General features: G+C 38.6%; 1 protein-coding gene and 1 pseudogene across 9 annotated transcripts in view; both read left to right on the forward strand.

Moving 5' to 3' along the window:
• GRIP1 (glutamate receptor interacting protein 1) overlaps window positions 1-18,342 on the forward strand; it is a 659,234-nt gene that overhangs the window by 274,957 nt on the left and 365,935 nt on the right. The gene's annotated exons all lie outside the window — the stretch shown is intronic.
• On the forward strand, window positions 3,323-5,929 carry LOC116642467 (annotated as a pseudogene).

The raw sequence follows: 18,342 nt of genomic DNA on the forward strand, positions 1-18,342 counted from the left end.
GGAATACAGAATGATTCACCATGATGCCAGAGGGAAATATTCCCAGTGGTATTTTAGAATATATATTAAAATTGATTATATGCTTTTTTTATTTGAAGTATTAGAGTTCTACCCTAGTATCTCAACTATTATGTAAGTTTAGAGCCAAAAAACTTTTCTGAAACATTGAACCATAGAACTGAGTTTTTTGAATGTGTGGATTTAAATTAAATATTAGCAATTAAGCCTATAGATATGTAGAAATTGAGTTGAATTTCAGTTAATATTCTAAACCTTTAAAGATCTCTGTTCTAGAAACTGTGAACCAACTCCAAAATATTATGAGGTTATGGCTAAGTAAATTATTCATAATTAGTAATATTTAAAACATAGGATACAATATAATGCTCAAATTTTCTTCTTTACTTTTGTACCCTGTCCAGTTTAGGCAGATTAGAGTAAGCATTTCACAGCTTTTATTCATTCAGCAAATACTTGATGATACCCATCACGTGTCAGGCATCATTTTAGGTGCTGGAGATAGAGTGGTACAGAAGACAAAGATGATCTTTGCCCTATTGTAACCAGGAATCTAACAGGGAAATAGAAAATAAAAAATAGTGCTAAGTGCAATGAAGAAAATCAAATCAAAGTTACAGAAGAAAGTATGGACGGTGGTGAGAGGGGTAAGTGTTTCAGCTAAAGTGATCCTTCGTTGAAAACTAGATGTTTGAGCTGACCCTGACTGAAGAGACAGAGCGACTGTGTGGCGATCCAGATAGAAGGCTAGGGCAGAAAACCCTCTGGAGTTAGAAATGTACTTACTCTTTTTAATATAATACGTGTATTGACATCTTCTGAATGGGCTGTTCCCTGAAAGTTCATTTGCAAAATCAGTTATTGGGAATTCCAAATGCATTTCTTTTTAGGAAAATGTAGATTCCAAGCCAGACCTGACCATCAAAGTCTTTGCAATATTTCACTAACAGGTAAAATGTGGCTGTGGCCAAAAGAGGCATAGTTATTGGAAAAAGCTTTTATTTTGCTGAAAAAGATAGAGATACCGTTGCCATTCATATATAGGTCTCTTAGTCAAATACTGCCATGGGCTGCTTGAATGGCAGTGGTATTTTGGAGGAATGAGAAAATGGTTTATTTTATCTGTAGATTAGTAAAATGTGTCATGGTCTTCTTTACACTTGGATTCTAAATAGTCATTAAGCATAGCTTTTAAGCTAAAAATGTGCTTGCCATGTAATCAGAGGATACTAAAATGTATGATTGTTCTGTGGCTTTTTGTTCATTTTCTGTAGGACAAAAATATACTTTGAAAATCACTACATTATAGAGACTGTCAATGGCTTGTGCATTTTGGGGGAAGTATTATATGTCAAAGAAATTATTTTCCAGAGAGTGAACAAAGTTGTACATGGTCTTTAGCCCCCAGCATCACCATTCTCTGTGCTTTATGGATAATTGGACCTCTTACATTTCTGTTGTTTATTATTTTGCTAGCAATAGATAACCAGGGAAATTTTACATTGGTTGTTGGGATGTCAAGCTATTTTCTAGATCAGTTACTGTTTGTTAAATATGATTCAGAGTATTATTTTTTTTATATTTAGAAATAAATTCAGTGTGAGATTAAAAATCTTACTGCTTTCTGATGAATGTCTGAATTCCTTTTCAGGAGATGCATCTAACTAATAAACTTTTAAAATGTATGCCTAATTTCAGTGCAGTGGTTTGCGTTTTGTGAAAACAGGTGCGTCTGAGTCCTGCTGAGCTGGTCTTAGTTTTCATGTTGCTCTTCTGCTGGTGTTGGTTTGTGATTCATGAATTTGCAGGTGCAGAAAATAACATTTGATTTGTGAAGCCCCATTTTTGAAATAAAAGTAGGCACATGACAAATGTAACCAGTATAGAATGTGAAGCCAACAGTGGCCATCTTGCTGATCCTAAAAATTGGATGTAGGTTAACAAAATAGCTGCAGTGGAGAATTTTATGAACAATTACAGTTGGGTTAACACTTGTGTTTGTAAACTGTGATCAGCACATGGAAAAATTCATTCCTGCAAGTACTTTGAAGGCATAAACACAAACTTACACTTTGAAAATACTTTGCTCAGTACATGTCATCCTGCCTGGAGTCATGATCACTTTTTAAGGGAGAAGCTGTCAAAATTTCGGGTGAGAAATACAGGTGTTCAGCAGTTGGTTATAAATGTCCACTTTATGGATTTACAGTGGCCTTTCATTATTGACGTAGAGTTGGGGAATTCCCAGCACCTGAGAACTGTTGTTTATGGCTGGTCGTATCTATCAGTACCAAATTTTCATGATTTATAGGGACAAGTACCTCTTTCATTCTTAAAAATCCCAGGAGCACCTGGGTGGCTCAGCTGGTTACGCGTCTGCCTTCGACTCAGGACATGATCCTGGGGGTCCCGGGATAGAGCCCTGCATTGAGCCCCACATCGGGCTCCCTGATCAGTGGGGTGTCTGCTTCTCCCTCTGCCCCTCACCCTGCTCTCATGCTCTTTCTCACTCTCTCTCTATCAAATAAATAAATAAAATCTTTAAAAAAAAATCCCAAGCTTTTGTGTAATGGTGTTTTGGGACCATTTGGAAAATGATCAGGCATAAAAGGAATCTTACAGCTCAGAAAAAATATTGGGATCTTCCAATCCAGCTCTCTGATTTTGCATATGATTAATATCCTTAACAACATCGTAATTTGCTCAGTAATTGTTTTTCCAAGGCTTAAATAGAGGGGAAAAAAAATCTAACTCAGGATTACAGTCAGCTAAGAATACTGGCATAAGTATTTAACTCTGTGAACTTGGTGTATTTTTAATCTTTCCTTCCCTCAAACCTTTCCCATTGCTTCAAAGATTGCTTCCGTGTGAAGCTTTCCCCCCTACCCCAATCCCAAGGGTTAGATCTGGGGTGCTTTGCATATGGATGATGCCTCACTTACTCTCTTGTCTCTCCTGTTGGTGCCACATAGGCATCTTCATATTCCAGCACCTAGGACAGTGCCTGGCTGCCTGCCTAGATACACTCTGGGCCATCCATAGATGTTTCTTGCTTAAAAATCTGTGGAGACTGATTCTCGTGAGCCACCCACAGAAACCTACCTCGTTACTTTATAGTCATTATTCATGTATCTGAAATAAGTAGGAGGTTTAGCAAACAGTACTCTTTGGCTATAAGAACTTGAGTTTGCCATATCTGTAATTCTGATACTGTCCCTCTCCCTTCCGCTACCCCAGTAGCATAAGAGAACACAGTTCTAACAACAGATTTTTTTAGATAATCTAAATGCAAAGAAAACAGAAGTGGAAAGGAAGTGTTTATATTTTATATATTTTATAATTATATAATAAAAAACCTACCTTGTTTTTTTCAACACACTTGTTAATGTGCAGTCTTTTGAGTTTAGTGCATGCTGGGATCTGTGCTAAGTACTTTACATGCATTAGCTCGTTTAATTCTCACAACTCTGTGAGACAGATATTATCATCCTTATTTTCCATAAAACTGGGGCCGAATGAACTTAATTAAATTTCCCAGTGTCATACAATTATCTGAGCTGTTAGATCTTACTACCAAATATTCATTAAACACATACTATATGCTGGAGCAGGAAACAATAGAGGCTGCGCGTGCAGAGCGAGTGCCCGTAGCCTCCCCGCCCCTCCCGCAATGCTCGACCCCAGGATCCCCCTGGCTTGCCTGCCCGCCATGGCCGACAAGGAAGCAGCCTTTGATGATGCAGTAGAAGAACATGTGATCAACAAAGAGTACAAAATATAGAAAAAGAACACCCCTTTTCTTTACGATTTGGTGATGACCCATGCTCTGGAGTGGCCTAGCCTAACTGCACAGTGGCTTGCAGATGTAACCAGACCAGAAGGGAAAGACTTCAGCATTCATCGACTTGTCCTGGGAACACACACGTCAGATGAACAAAACCATCTTGTGATAGCCAGTGTGCAGCTCCCTAATGATGATGCTCAGTTTGATGCTTCACACTACGACAGTGAGAAAGGAGATTTTGGAGGTTTTGGCTCAGTTGGTGGAAAAATTGAAATAGAAATCAAGATCAACCATGAAGGAGAAGTAAACCGGGCGCGTTATATGCCCCAGATCCCTTGCATCATTGCAACAAAGACTCCATCCAGTGATGTTCTTTTTGACTCTACAAAACATCCTTCCAAACCAGACCCTTCTGGAGAGTGCAACCCAGACTTGCGTCTGTGTGGACATCAGAAGGAAGGCTATGGACTTTCTTAGGACCCAAATCTCAGTGGGCACTTACTTAGTGCTTCGGACAACCATACCATCTGCCTCTGGGACATCAGTGCTATTCCAAAGGAAGGAAAAGTGGTGGATGCAAAGACCATCTTTACAGGACATACAGTGGTAGTAGATGTTTCCTGGCATCTGCTCCATGAGTCTCTGTTTGGGTCAGTTGCTGATGATCAGAAACTTATGATCTGGGATACTCGTTCAAACTATACTTCCAAACCAAGCCACTCAGTTGATGCTCACACTGCTGAAGTGAACTGCCTATCTTTCAATCATTACAGTGAGTTCATTCTGGCCACAGGATCAGCTGACAAGACTGTTGCCTTGTGGGATCTGAGAAATCTGAAACTTAAGTTGCATTCCTTTGAATCACATAAGGATGAAATATTCCAGGTTCAGTGGTCGCCTCACAGTGAGATTATTTTGGCTTCCAGTGGTACTGATCGCAGACTGAATGTCTGGAATCTAAGTAAAATTGGAGAGGAACAATCCCCAGAAGATGCAGAAGATGGGCCACCAGAATTGTTGTTTATTCGTGGTGGTCACACTGCCAAGATATCTGATTTCTCCTGGAATCCCAATGAACCTTGGGTGATTTGTTCTGTATCAGAAGACAATATCATGCAAGTGGGCAAATGGCAGAGAACATTTATAATGATGAAGATCCTGAAGGAAGCGTGGATCCAGAAGGACAAGGGTCCTAGATATGTCTGCACTTCTTGTGATTTTAGACTCCCCCTTTTTTTTCCTCTCAACCCTGAGATTGATTTAACACTGGTTTTGAGACACAGACTTTGTTTGGCTATCCCTCTATGATAGGTACCATCAACAATGTTATTAGCCCAAACAGAGGGTGTTTTCTAAATATTAACTGGGGGACTTGATTCAGTAAAGCCACAGACTTATATTTAAATTTTCTTTAGGAATTTTCTAGTAACAAAGGTCTAAAGTAGCCACAAAAAGGGGAATATTATGTGTGGTTATTTTTCTTCTTAGGCTATATCCCCAAGATTTTCAGACTCCTTTAAGTAAAGGCTAAAGTGAGGAAGGAGTAGAGCCAAGTGAGGTAGGTGTCTGAGCCATGAAGTATAAATACCACAAGATGTCGTTTTTATTCAGGAAATGGGGGAGATTCAAGTCATATAAATTCCTATTCTAAAATTTTCACACCTGACTTTCCAGGATGCACATTTTCCTATGTAGACCAGTCTCCTCTCAGTTTCTTCAGTTAAGTCAAAAAAACTATGTGTTCCTCTTTCCCCCATATATTTTTGCTTGTTAGTGTATTTCTTGAGCTGTTTCATATTGCTTTCCTTTCTGCGAAATGGTTTTTTAAAAAACTTGGGACCACCAAGTTGTAAAGATGTATGTTTTTACCTGACAGTTATACCACAAGTAGACTGTTCAGTTGAGTTGAGAAGAGTGAATTGATAGCTTGTATTTGTTTTTAAAATTAAGTTAATCTTGGATAAGAATTGCTTCTTTTTTTTTTTTTTTTTTTTTTTTTTTTAGGAGTTAGTCTTTGACCACTAGTTTGGTACCATCTCTATTTTGGGTGACCTGTTTCACCAGCAGGCCTGTTACTCTCCATGACTAACTGTGTAAGTGCTTATAATGGAATAAATTGCTTTTCTATATAAAAAAATAAAAACACATACTATATGCTGAGAGCTATAAGTGCATCATCTCTCCCAACTGTAGTGCTATGTGCCTTCCTCCCTCATTCTGCCATTCAAGGGTGCTGTCAGGATGGGAACCTCGGCCCCCCTGACAGGTTGTTGAACTCCTGAGTCATCTTGGATATAATTCCCTGTCTCCAAAGGTAGAAAAAGCAGCAAAATCCACTGCTGTTATGACTAACCATTTTTGTAATGAAATAAATTTTCTTCTCCATCCTCTTCATTCAATTATTTTGAACTCAGTTGCACTTTGAACAGGACAGTTTGCTTTACATTCTGGTATAACTTTGTGGCATGTGTATGTGTGTTTCCCCACTGAATTTGAAATTAGGAACTAATGTATATTCACAGCATATTTAGATTGGAAGAAAATGTATTATCCCCAAGATGAGCAAACAAATCCAGTCTAGGGTGGGCACCTGGATTAAGCCTTGTTCACTGTCCTTCAACAGCATAGAAGTAGAGCAGGAGGAATGTGAGTATCTGGCCATCTGAATATCTGAATGTGAATGCATGTTGTGTCTGTGGTAACCTAAAACTCAAATTATTAGAAGTTAAACTGCACAAAACCAGTGAAGCTATATGAACAACAATGTGAATACAGGCATAAATCTGTCATAAAAAGTAAGAGTTCTCTTAGAGGTTCCAAATAAATTCTTGAATTCATGAAAATTGGAAAAGGATATAGGAATTAGTTTTATTTATGTTCTCTATTACCAAGTCACACATGAATCATATCCCCCTTGCCAAATAAAATAATTGGCTGATGGGAAATATTTCTCAAGTAGAGTGAAATTATTTACTATAAAGTATAAATTTTAAGAGTGAATATTATTCTGATTCTTGACAGCAGTGATCAAGGAACTCTTAGTGCAGGTTATGTCATTTATATTATCCAGTTTGGACTTCACTTTCAAAGTGTCTTACTTGGATTTTTGTAATTGTCTCAGACGATTAGCTATTTATTCTTTTCATTTGGAAAGTCTCTGTTTTTTTTTTTAATTTTAATTTTTTTTTCTTTTTAAAGTTGCAAGTTTCCCAAATAATTAGAAATGGCAATACTTTATTAACCTGACAGGGGTCTCTTGATTTGAAATGTAATCTCAAGCTCCAGAAATGACCTGATACTACCTGGAATTATGTAATGTTAAGAGCAAAGTATAAATTTTAAGTTGTATAGAGAAAAATAGTGATATGTATCATTTTTCAAAATGTAGAATCCATTCTCTTGCTCCGTTAAGACATTTGGTAATTTTTAATTTTAGCAGGTTTTTTCTATTTTTGTATCTTTTTCTTCTCAGAAATCTCATAAAATCCCATTTTCCAACCTCTCCGTCACCATCAAATCTGAATGTTAAGCTCACCGTGGCCTTCAGTTCCTACCTGTCCTTTCCACTTGTCAGAATGTTGTTGACTTCTCATTCTTTCATGAAGCGTCCACTTCCCTGCTTAATATCCAGGCCCCTCAAGTGGTTGTCTCTCCTGGACTTCTGCCTCACGTGCCTGCCAGTACTTGGCCTTTAGTGCCACCAAACCATCTGTGTTCTTTACTCTGCTCTTAGGCTACTGACATTCCTGGAAGAAAAAGACAATACAACCGTGGAGGTTGGCGATATTACAACTGAGGAGTTCCAGCCTCAGCTGGGCTTTCAACACTAGTCATCAGTCTTTGCTTTTATCTCTAGTTGCTCTCTTTCCCTTTCCCTGTGCAGTTACTCCCAAATTGTACCTGTCTTCTGAACTCCAAACCTGTTCTTCCCCTCCTAAACACACTCTCAACTGAAGATACAGACTATTTCCGAGTCCTCTGCTCCCCGCATCCCCTCCCAAGTATCTTTTATAAGGAGTTCCATATATACAGCCTGTACTTTCCCATCCCAAAGTACAAAGAAGGTGTTCAGTTAATATTAGACTGATAGAACAATGCCTCGTGGTCCTCCAGATGCCACACCAGAAACTCCACTAAAAGTGATACAGTTAAGATCACCAGTGACTTCCTGAATGTAGATTTAGTGGTCTTTTTTAAAAATTTTAAAATTTTATTGTTTTTTAAATTATGTTCGGTTAGCCAACATATAGTACATCATGATTTAGTGGTCTTTAAAATGGTGTTAATATTGTTGATCTTTCTGTAACCTTGGTCGTCATTTTGGTTTTTGAGTCTTTTCTTGCTTGGCTTCTATGACCCATTTTCTTCCTGGTTCTTCTTCCCTTTCTTTGATCACCTTCTACTTCTCCCCCTTGTACTCTTGAATGCTCCAGAGTTCAGTCCTGGCTTTTTGCCTTCTCCATCTGTAAACTCTTCTGGGGAAACCTTTGCCTCCTTCTTCTTTGTAGTTTAGATCTCATGAATGAGCACTGGATCCATATTGTGGACTCTCATCTGGATGTTCTATCATCTCAGATTTTAGCGTTTCCTAAACTGAAGTCAGTACCTTATCTCCCACTCCAAACAGGCTTGATCTACTTTCCTTCTCTCTTTTAAAGGCATTGTCCTCTAAAAAGTTGTCCAAAATAGGAAGCTCAAAATCATTCCTCATTCGAGCTTCTCTGAGTTTTTCAATTATATTTTATCTACTTCATCCACTTCGTACTTCATCTTTGTATTCCCTCTCCACTTAGGCTAGCCCATAGTTAGAGCTTAATAAATGTTTAATTTTATTTTATTTCACACCAAACTGTAGACAACTAGAATAGTGGATTCCAAGGGACATATCTATCTTCAACTTTGATGTATATATTAATATTTAGGCCTACTAGAAAGATACTTGGCAGTTTATGATGCCTCGAGGCTAAAATTTTTCTGAGGTATTCTATTAGTGTCATAGTATTTTCAGTTCATGATTTTGACCTTGTTCATTAAAAGCAAAGTGGGCAGCTCAAGTCTCAAGGACCTGTGTAGCTGGAAATATTAGCTTGGGGTCTAGAATTCAATAACCATTGATTGCTCAGTCCAAAGCAGTTTATTGTTGATATCTTTCCCTAAAATGGAATCAATTATTCTTGCCTATACATTTTTATTAATGGACTGGCTATTTGGATTAGAATAATGAATTGAAGTATAGTGGCATATTGAAAATATGAAAAATAAAGTGTTTTTCACTTTAAAATGTTGATCTAATATATCACAAACTATATCAGAGGAAGTTAGTGAAGAAAGACAATAGAGGTAATGAGACCATTTAATTGATTCTAAATGGTAGCTCTAAACATTGTTTAAATTAATTAACATCAAAGAAAATTCTTTTTTATAGGACAGAAACTTTTTTGCTTACGACAGTTTTTAATTGACCAAAATGATTAGTTTTTTCATGTTCTTTGTAATTTTCATTCAGTTTTTCTTTAAACCATTACAATAACTATTTTCTCACAGAAAATAAATTAAAATGAAATTATGAGAGGTTTAGGTTCAGAAGAGGAGTAATTTAGATTGCATCATTTTGAACAAAATAAAGACTAAACAACCTTTGGAGTGCAAATTTCAAATTTAAGGACATATTTAAATGGTTAATAGAAAAGAAATGTCACTTGCCAATAAACAGAAAATTAATTATGAATCATTCTTAGCTATTTCTATAGTTCAGCCTGTATACTATAGTTTGATAATAAGCATTGCAATAATGATAGCTTTATTTTATTTTAGAATTTTACAATGCTTTTATACACATTTTACTTTGTGGCCCTTTTAGCAATCTTGTAAGTTGATAAATCAGCTGTTATTGTTGTTACTCCCCATTTTGTAGATGAGGAAAAAAAGCACTGGAAAATTAAATGGCTTGATCATTGTCGCACAAACAATGAGTTGTGGTACTCCTCTTGATTCATCTGTTTCCAAATCTTTTGGGCTTTTCTACTGTCCTGAATGGACTTGAGCTCTTTGAAACAGGCTATCCTGTCCTATTTATCTTCCTGTGCCTGGAGCATAGCAGGTGCACAGTGTATTTGTTGAATAGTAGCCTATACTAGAATGGAATTTCAACTGTCAGTCCCTTAAAGAATCTTGCTACTCAAATACAGTATTGTATCAACTTAAGAGAATTATGCTGTGCACTTGAAAATATTGACAGTGCCTTTTTAATGTCCTATAAAGTACTTTTTATAAATTGAGAGTTGTCGTGGGAAACATAACAAAGAGGCAGAGGATAAGTATTTTATTATTAATCTATCTGGGGTTAATTCCATTCTATTAGTTATCTATTGCAGCATGACAAATTACCCCAAAATATAGCAGCTCAAAACAGAAAACATTTATTATATTATAGTTCCTGTGAGTTGGAAGTCTTGGTGCAGCTTAGCTCAGTGCTTGGGCTCACTGTGTCTCATAAGGTTGTGATCAAGGTTTAGACCTGGGCGGTAGTCATCTCAAGTCTGGGTGGGGGGAGGACCCCCTTCTAAGCTTACTTATGTGACTGTAGTCTCAGGCCCTTGCTGGCTATTGGTTGGAAACATCAGTTTTTCCCACGTGGGTCTCTCCACTAAGTAGCTCAAACATGGCAGCTGGTTTCCCTCAGAGCAAGTGAGCCGAGAGAGAGAGAGAGCGAGAAAGGGCAAGCAAGACAAAAGCCACAGTCTCATTGTAACTTAATCTTGGAACTAACAACCCGTCACTCTTGCTTTCTGTTTATTAGAAGAGAGTCACTGGGTCAGCCCAAACCCAGGAGGATGGGATTACAGCAGATTGTGAATACTATGAGGTCAGAATCGTTGGGGCCATCTTAGGGCTGGGTACCACATTTATATTTAATGGTGTTGCTCAAATAGAATAAATCAGAAGAAATAAAATTCCAACAGACTGACCTCCACCTTGTCCAAACTTTTTAAGGAAAAAGTTATAGAAACCCAACTCAAACTGGCTGCAGTTATTCTCCCTTCATTTTTTAAAAAAGATTTTATTTATTTATTTGAAAGAGAGAGAGCACAAGCAGGGGGTGGAGCAAGGGGAGTGGGAGTAGCAGACTCCCCGCTGAGCAGGGACCCTGATGCGGGGCTCGATCCCAGGACCCTGAGATCATGACCTGAGCCGAAATCAAGAGTCAGACACCTAACTGACTGAGCCACCCAGGAGCCCTTGACTTTAGAGTTTTAACTAGTAAGTTTTAAAAGAAAGTCATATTGGGGAGGGTGTGTGCTATGGTGAGCACTGTGAATTGTGTAAGACTGATTAATCACAGACCTGTACCTCTGAAACAAATAATACATTATATGTTTAAAAAAAAAAAAAAGAAGAAGAAGATAGCAGGAGGGGAAGAATGAAGGGGGGGAAATCGGAGGGGGAGACGAACCATGAGAGACGATGGACTCTGAGAAACAAACTGAGGGTTCTAGAGGGGAGGGGGTGGGGGGATGGGTTAGCCTGGTGATGGGTATTAAAGAGGGCACATATTGAATGGAGCACTGGGTGTTATACGCAAACAATGAATCATGGAACACTACATCAAAAACTAATGATGTAATGTATGGTGATTAACATAACATAATAATAAAAAATAAAAGAAAAAAATAAAAGAAAGTCATATACTTGAAGAAGCAGGCTTATTTTAAATAAATGTTGTTGAGGTCGATAGCAAAACCAAAGCTCATTTGTCCAACTTGGCGAAGTTTCCACCTGTGGTTCCATGAAAAAGGGGCCCTGCCCAGCATGAGCATGACTGTGGACATCTTGTCTTCCTAGCCCCAGGAGGACACCTGGGAGTCAGTATGTCCTGGAGAGCCACCAACTAAGGTTCTCACCACTCTCCTTCCAGCAGCAGCAGCTTGCAGGCTAGATATTTGGTGGGGAGACTGTTCCAGCAACATTCATTCTTGAGTTCTCATTTCTAGACCTTGTGTGAGGCATGGGGGATGCTGAGAAAAACAGAACATGGTCCATGTCCATGTGTGATTTAGAGATAAATGACATCTGTGCTTGGGTTTGGGGGAAGAAGAAGGCAGCGGCTTAACTGGTCCTGGGTTGAAAAGCCACAAGGGTAAACTTGGCTTCTGAAACCATCCATAGCCCTCCTGCTGCCTGCTGGTTGCCACCTGGCTCACATGATGATGTGTTTTCCAGGCCTGCCCAACAGTGAAGGACTGATGGCCTCCATGTGTCTCAGGCGTTTGCCCATGTGCCAGTTTTATTTTGCAAAACATGGTTATCATATCTGTCCTCCAGCATGGATTTAGGTTTCTCCCCCGCAACACCCATCCCCAAATTCCCAGTTTTCTTCACCTTCCTCCCAGCTCTTGTCCCAGTCAAAAAATTATCATCTCAATACCAAAACTTAGATCATTTCCTAAACCAAATTGCTTTCTTTTTAAAATTCACAAGGTGTATGATTTTCTGATAACCCACAGTATTATGGATGAGGTTTTGTTTTGGTTTGGTTTTTTGTTTGTTTGTTTTTGCTTATTAACCACAATAAGCCTTTAAATGATGGGATTTCAGGGAAAGTAGGAGAGAACATTTTGGGCTGGATTGCTTTATTGAATTTTGTTTCTAAGCATATCCTATTTAGATATGAAGAAATCCCACTTTGATATCTACTCTGATACGGGGATTTGCAGCCTCTCCTATCAGAAATAGTCCCATTTCCTAAACCTTCTTCTTCCACCCTTACTTAGCTTTCTTCTACTTTCCTTTTCTTTATCTAACTTCTTTGGAGTTTGAGGCCTATACTGACTTAGTAGAATATTAAATAGTCAGCATAAGTCAATAGAGATATGAAGTTGGCATTAAAATCAGCCTTCAGATGTGATAATAAAGACAGCCAGAACATGGAAGGTAGAGATAGCCCCACTATGCTAGGCTGGTTAGACCTCACTAGAAACATTCCGTTTGCTTTGGAGAAATGTGGGCAAACTAAAGCACCGCCAGAGAAGAATGACATGAAACACATGTACAGACTGGCTAAAAGAACAGAATGTGTTTACCTTAGTCAAGAGGAGACTTCGCAGAAAAATAGCAGAGAGGAGGTTGGAGGTACAGTAACGCTACCATGTGCAACCCACGAATTCGCTTTGTGTGGCCTTTAATGAAAATCAAGGCTAAAATCAATGAGTAGCTTTGAGGAAAGATATTTTTTCGGAAAGCATTAACACTTCTTTTTTGTGACTACTGTTAGCAATGTGACAGAAGGAATGTATGAATAAAGAAGCTGGATGGAAAATAGCTTATCTATTATGTGCTAACTCCAGTCGGTTGATGGAATATGGTTCCAATAGTGCCGTCATTTTGAGCATAGACATAGAAGTAAAATGACCCTGGCTTTGAATGCCAGCTCAGCCCCTTCCAACACTGTGACTTAACATCTGATTCTCAGCATCTACATCTCTAAAAGGGGAATAATAGTAGGTACCTACCTTGCTGGGGATATAAAGGAGATAAGCCGTAGAAAGCAGTTGGTACCGTGCCTTACACATGATAAGTGATAAATGTTAGCATTGTGAAAGATTGTGAGGTCAAAGAAAGAAAGATTATGAGATACTAGGTGGGAAAGCAAAGCTGATCAATTAGTGATGTCTGTCATGGGAGTGAAAGAAAGTAGGCCATATATTTACCATCTTTGGGGTATAGTCAAATGAAATGATCATTTCTACTCAATCCTTGTATTTTATTTTTTACGTTACATAGTTTTCTTCTTACAACCTAAAAAATAAATTAGAGGGAACATTAGCTTAAATCAGGGAGCTTCTGCCATGCATCTTCCCTTTCTTTCCTTCCATCTTTTCTTGTATATCATAAGTTTTAAAATATGACAATTATATGGAAAGAAAATACACTTTTTCTACCATTCTGTTAACCTTGCTAGTCTTGCAGTGTGAATGAAGTGGAGGGAAATACACTTTACAATGCACAATGAATGAGCCTATGCTTCCTAAGTGTCTTAGTTCTACTGTAGATTAGATATTTAGAAAGAATCTGAGGAAAATCAAATGTTAAAGCAAGCTATCTTTTACCAAATCTAATATATCTTATCTGAATGTACTGTTCTTATATTTGTATTGAACTCAAAATAGTGTTTTGTTCACACTTTAGGATATGAATAGTTACTTAGACTCTACTTGGAGTACCTTATCTTAAGAAGAAAACTGTAAAATTGATGTGTTGGCCATGAATCTTTAACACTACCTATTGTATGTTGTCAAGAACATTACTAAGGAAATAAAGATGTGTCATTAAAGGAGGTAATGTTTCAAGGTTATCTCCCTGAATGTTGAATAACTCCTAGAAAGCTAAGCACAGCCACTTCTATATAGATGGCTTCCAAGAGGAAAGTGTCATTGCTCCTGAAGATAGCATTGGTCTAGGGGATGGATGTATTTTCCTAAGATATGAATAAGAGAGAATAGCTGGATTATAACATAGAAATGAATTACTCACTTTTTTCCACCACGACATAATGATCAAGAAACAACGCATCTATATCTATTCACTTACTTACCCTTCAGCTTAGAAACGTGGCAAAGTACTATTAATTCAAAGAAGTAATATGGTCCTTCGATTAAATCTTAGACTCTAGGTTGAGAACTAATCAGAATCCTGGATCCTCTACTTAATTGATGTTTAACCTTGTCAAAGTATGTGACCTTTTCTAAGCATCTCTAGGTTCCCCCTCTATAAAATGGGGACAAGTTGACTGTTGACTCTTGTGGAGATTACATTAGATCAGTAGCAATGCTGTTATTACAGGGACTGCTGCATGGGAAGCCATAAGAGTAACTATCATTATTAATAGTCAATACTGGTTGAAGAGTCAAGAGCCCTGGGTTCTGAACTCATCTTAATACTAACTAGCTGTGCAATTTGGGGAAATTTTTATCAGTTCTCTGGACCTTCATTTCCTTAATTTTCCTTAAAGAAATTGATTGAATTATTTTGAGTAGTACTTCCAATTCTAAAATACTATCCTGGTTAGCAAAAGCACTTAAAAATTCAAAGTAAAAAAGCCTCCACTATTCCTAAGTGGCGGTTAATTTTCCCATCTTAAACATTTCCTTTTGTAAGGGACAGACGTTTTGCTTTTCCCCACCTCTATTTTCCCTAGGAATTTCATTGCCTCTAGTTCAAGGGAAAGGTGTTAAAAAGAAAATTAACACCTTGTTACTGTGTGAACACTAACTGCTCTTTATTACTCACTTTAAAATAGCTCATTGTTAATGGGCTTGGAAATCCTGTCTCAATCCAGATTGTTAATATTCCTCTAGCAAACATAAACCTATCCATTTTTAAAGTAAGCTTTTTATTAAAGTCTAACATTCATATAGAAAAGTATACCAATTAAAAACTCACAACTTGCTGAATATTTATGAAGTGAACACCCATGTAACCAGCACCTAGATCAAGAAACAGAACATTTCCAGCACCTCAAGATCTCCTTCATGTGCCCTTTCCAGTCACTAACTCCTGTCCAGGATTAACCACTATCCTGATCTGCACCATTGTAGATGACTGTTGCATGTTTTTGAAGTTGATGTAAACGAAATCAAATGGCAAGCAGTCATTTCTATTGAGTACACAGCTTGGAGTAGAACTGCTAGTGCATTGAGTCTGCATGTGTTCAGCTTTAACCGATCCTGCCAGTCTTCAAAAATGGTCCCACTAATTTATACACTCGTCCCCTAACCCCAGCAGGAAGTGAGAATTCCATTTCTGATTATCTGTCTATTTTAAAACCACATTTCTTAAAGCAGGCTACTGTTTTGAATTAGGTGTACGGATTTCTTCCCAACACCCGTACCCTCCACTTCAGGTGATGATACACTCTGGTTGGCCCTGGACAGACCCTGGAGGTACCAAGTTTATACTGCTCTCTTTGCATACTTATTATTAGTGCTCCCTTTACTTTCAAATTGTCCAGGGTTATGGAGGGATGAAAATGTCCTAAAATTAGATTGTAGAGATGGTTGCAGAACCCTATGACCATAATCTAAAAAAAGTAATAATTGAATTGTAGACTTTATATGGACAGATTTTATGGTTTGTGAGTTATATCTCAATAAAACTGTTTTGAAAAATTGTTCCAGTTTGGATGGTAAATTATGTGGTCATCCTGCTTGACCCCATTTTTGCCATTTCCAAACAAGTTTTAAAGAGAGAAAAAGGAAAAAAAACAAAACAAAACAGAATGAGTCTGGCTGCTTCTTTTAGGAAAAACAAAACAAAACAAAAAAAAACCCTCCCTGGCATGGGTTTTGAAGCATTTGCTAGCAAGAGGTGCCATCCAAAGCAAAGGAAAATTGATTATGTTACACCAATCCATTAAGCTACGCTTTTGAAAGAGGAATCCTTCCACTTGTATTGAATTTGTTTTGTAATTTATCAAAAAAAAAAAAAAGGAGACTTTTGAAATAAACATACCTCACAAGTTTTTCCATAAGATCAAAAATTTTAATTAAAACTCTCACATCTCTGTCACTCTTGCTGAGTAACAAACCACCCCAGAAGTCAGTGGTAAAAATCGCTGTCTTACCATGCTCTTGGATTCCATGGGTCAGGGATTCAGGGGCTCAAGCAGAGATGGCTGTGTACTCTGCTGTCTGAGGCCTCAGCTCATTGTTGGCTGGGACCTCGGCTCAGCTGCCAGCTAGAAGACATACACATGGCCTCTCCCTGTGGGTGAATTGGGGCTTTCTCACCGTGTGGCAGCTGGGTTCCAAGAGGATGCATCCCTAGAGGGCAAGGTGGAAGTGTATGGCATTGTAGGATTTGGTCTCAGAAGTCACCTAGAGTCACTTTTGCCATACTCTGTTGATTAAGTTTGTCACAAAATTCTGTCCAGATTCCGGGGGGAGGGGGGAAGGATAAAGACCTCCTTACCTGATGGGAGGGGTGTCAAGGTCACAGCATATTAAAAACATGTAGAATGGGAGATACTGTGGGGTGCAGCTTTGGAAAATAGGCCTCCCCTTCATCTGGATCTTCTCTTTCCTTCACTGCAGTTGTTCCTGTCCTGCTCAATTTGGATTTCACCCCCAGTAGTTTCTCCTCGGTATGGGGTCCTGTCCAGGAAGGGAGCCCTGGCCGGATTGGATGCAGAAGTTCACAGAGGCTAACTGTTCGCGACCGTTTAGGCCTTGCCATGGGTCCCTTGCCCTCAGTGGCTTTTGGATTGGGCAGCTTCAGCCACTGTTATTAAATTGGCCTGCAGTATTCTCTAGCAAATACCTACCTGTTGGCTCTTTGTGGGTTTTCTTGTTCTCGGATTCATCAGAGACCTTTATGCTTATCTCTGCTTCTCCTGCACGGATGCTATTATTGTGCATCTTGGTGCTTTGTCACCAGCTTGGAATCTGGAGTTTTTGAGCTACCTCATTTCCTAATTTTGTGTAAATATTGTCCCTCGAGTTTTGTCTTGGATGTTAGTTACTCTGTTCTGATGTAGGGATTTGGGAAGGTCCAAAATTGTGCTGCCCTATTCCCACCATTTTACCAGAACTGACCCAGGATGATCTTTTAAAAATGTGACACCACTGCGTAAAACCCTCCAATGGCATCCCACTGCAACCAGAATAAAACGCAGATGTCCCCCGTCATGCACTGGGCACATCAGGCTCTCACTGGTCCCTCTGTGCTCTCAGCTGCCAGTCCTCCTCTATCGCCTGTGCTTGGGAATGGCTGATCCAGGTTCCCTGATTATATGAGAACTGTCATGATCTGTGAGCTGCTTTGTCTTGTGGGCCTCAGCCTCCTGAAAAGCCTTCCCGTCTCTGATAGTCTTTGATTCAGTAAACCTGTGACATTCATGAGGCATACGGCCAGGGGGCCTTCTTGTTTCCACAGATTCACAAATATTGTAATGCATAATTTCTTCCATAAAATGCAGTAAAGTGTAACTGAAAAATTTAAGTGACCTCTTCATGTTTCTTTGAATGCAACACTAAAATCATTTCTAAAGCCTTTCAAATAAATTCAGCCACTAAAATAAATGCTACACTACATTACACAAGCTTTTTATTTTCAAGCAGTCCTTATTATTCTCCTTGATGCCCTGTGGTTTGACAGATAGTCCAGCCTCATTGGAAAACCTTCTGTACTGACCAAATGGGAAAGACCAACTGTCCTTGGGTACTTAAAGGTGGTATCACTTTTTCCTCTTTGAAATTATATGTTAACCAAGGTATTTCCTTCAAATATAGCTCTTGATCTTTACTGAACAAGGTATCCCAGTCTATCCCTCTTCTCTCTGAATTCCTTTGCTTCCAGAGCAACAGGGTCAGCTGATGTGCTCCCCTGTCAGCCTCACACCGGATAGAGCTTTCCTCACATTACCAAACTGACTCTGTCTGGAGCTGAGGTCCATTCAGACCCTGCTCTCCTGTCTTGGATGGTGTGGGACACACTCTGCAGCTGTCCATGGATTCTCATTTCCTTTTCTTCTGTCAATTAAAGTT

The sequence above is a fragment of the Phoca vitulina genome, unplaced genomic scaffold (genome assembly GCF_004348235.1).
Source record: "Phoca vitulina isolate PV1807 unplaced genomic scaffold, GSC_HSeal_1.0 scaffold23, whole genome shotgun sequence".
NCBI classification, from domain to species: domain Eukaryota; kingdom Metazoa; phylum Chordata; class Mammalia; order Carnivora; family Phocidae; genus Phoca; species Phoca vitulina.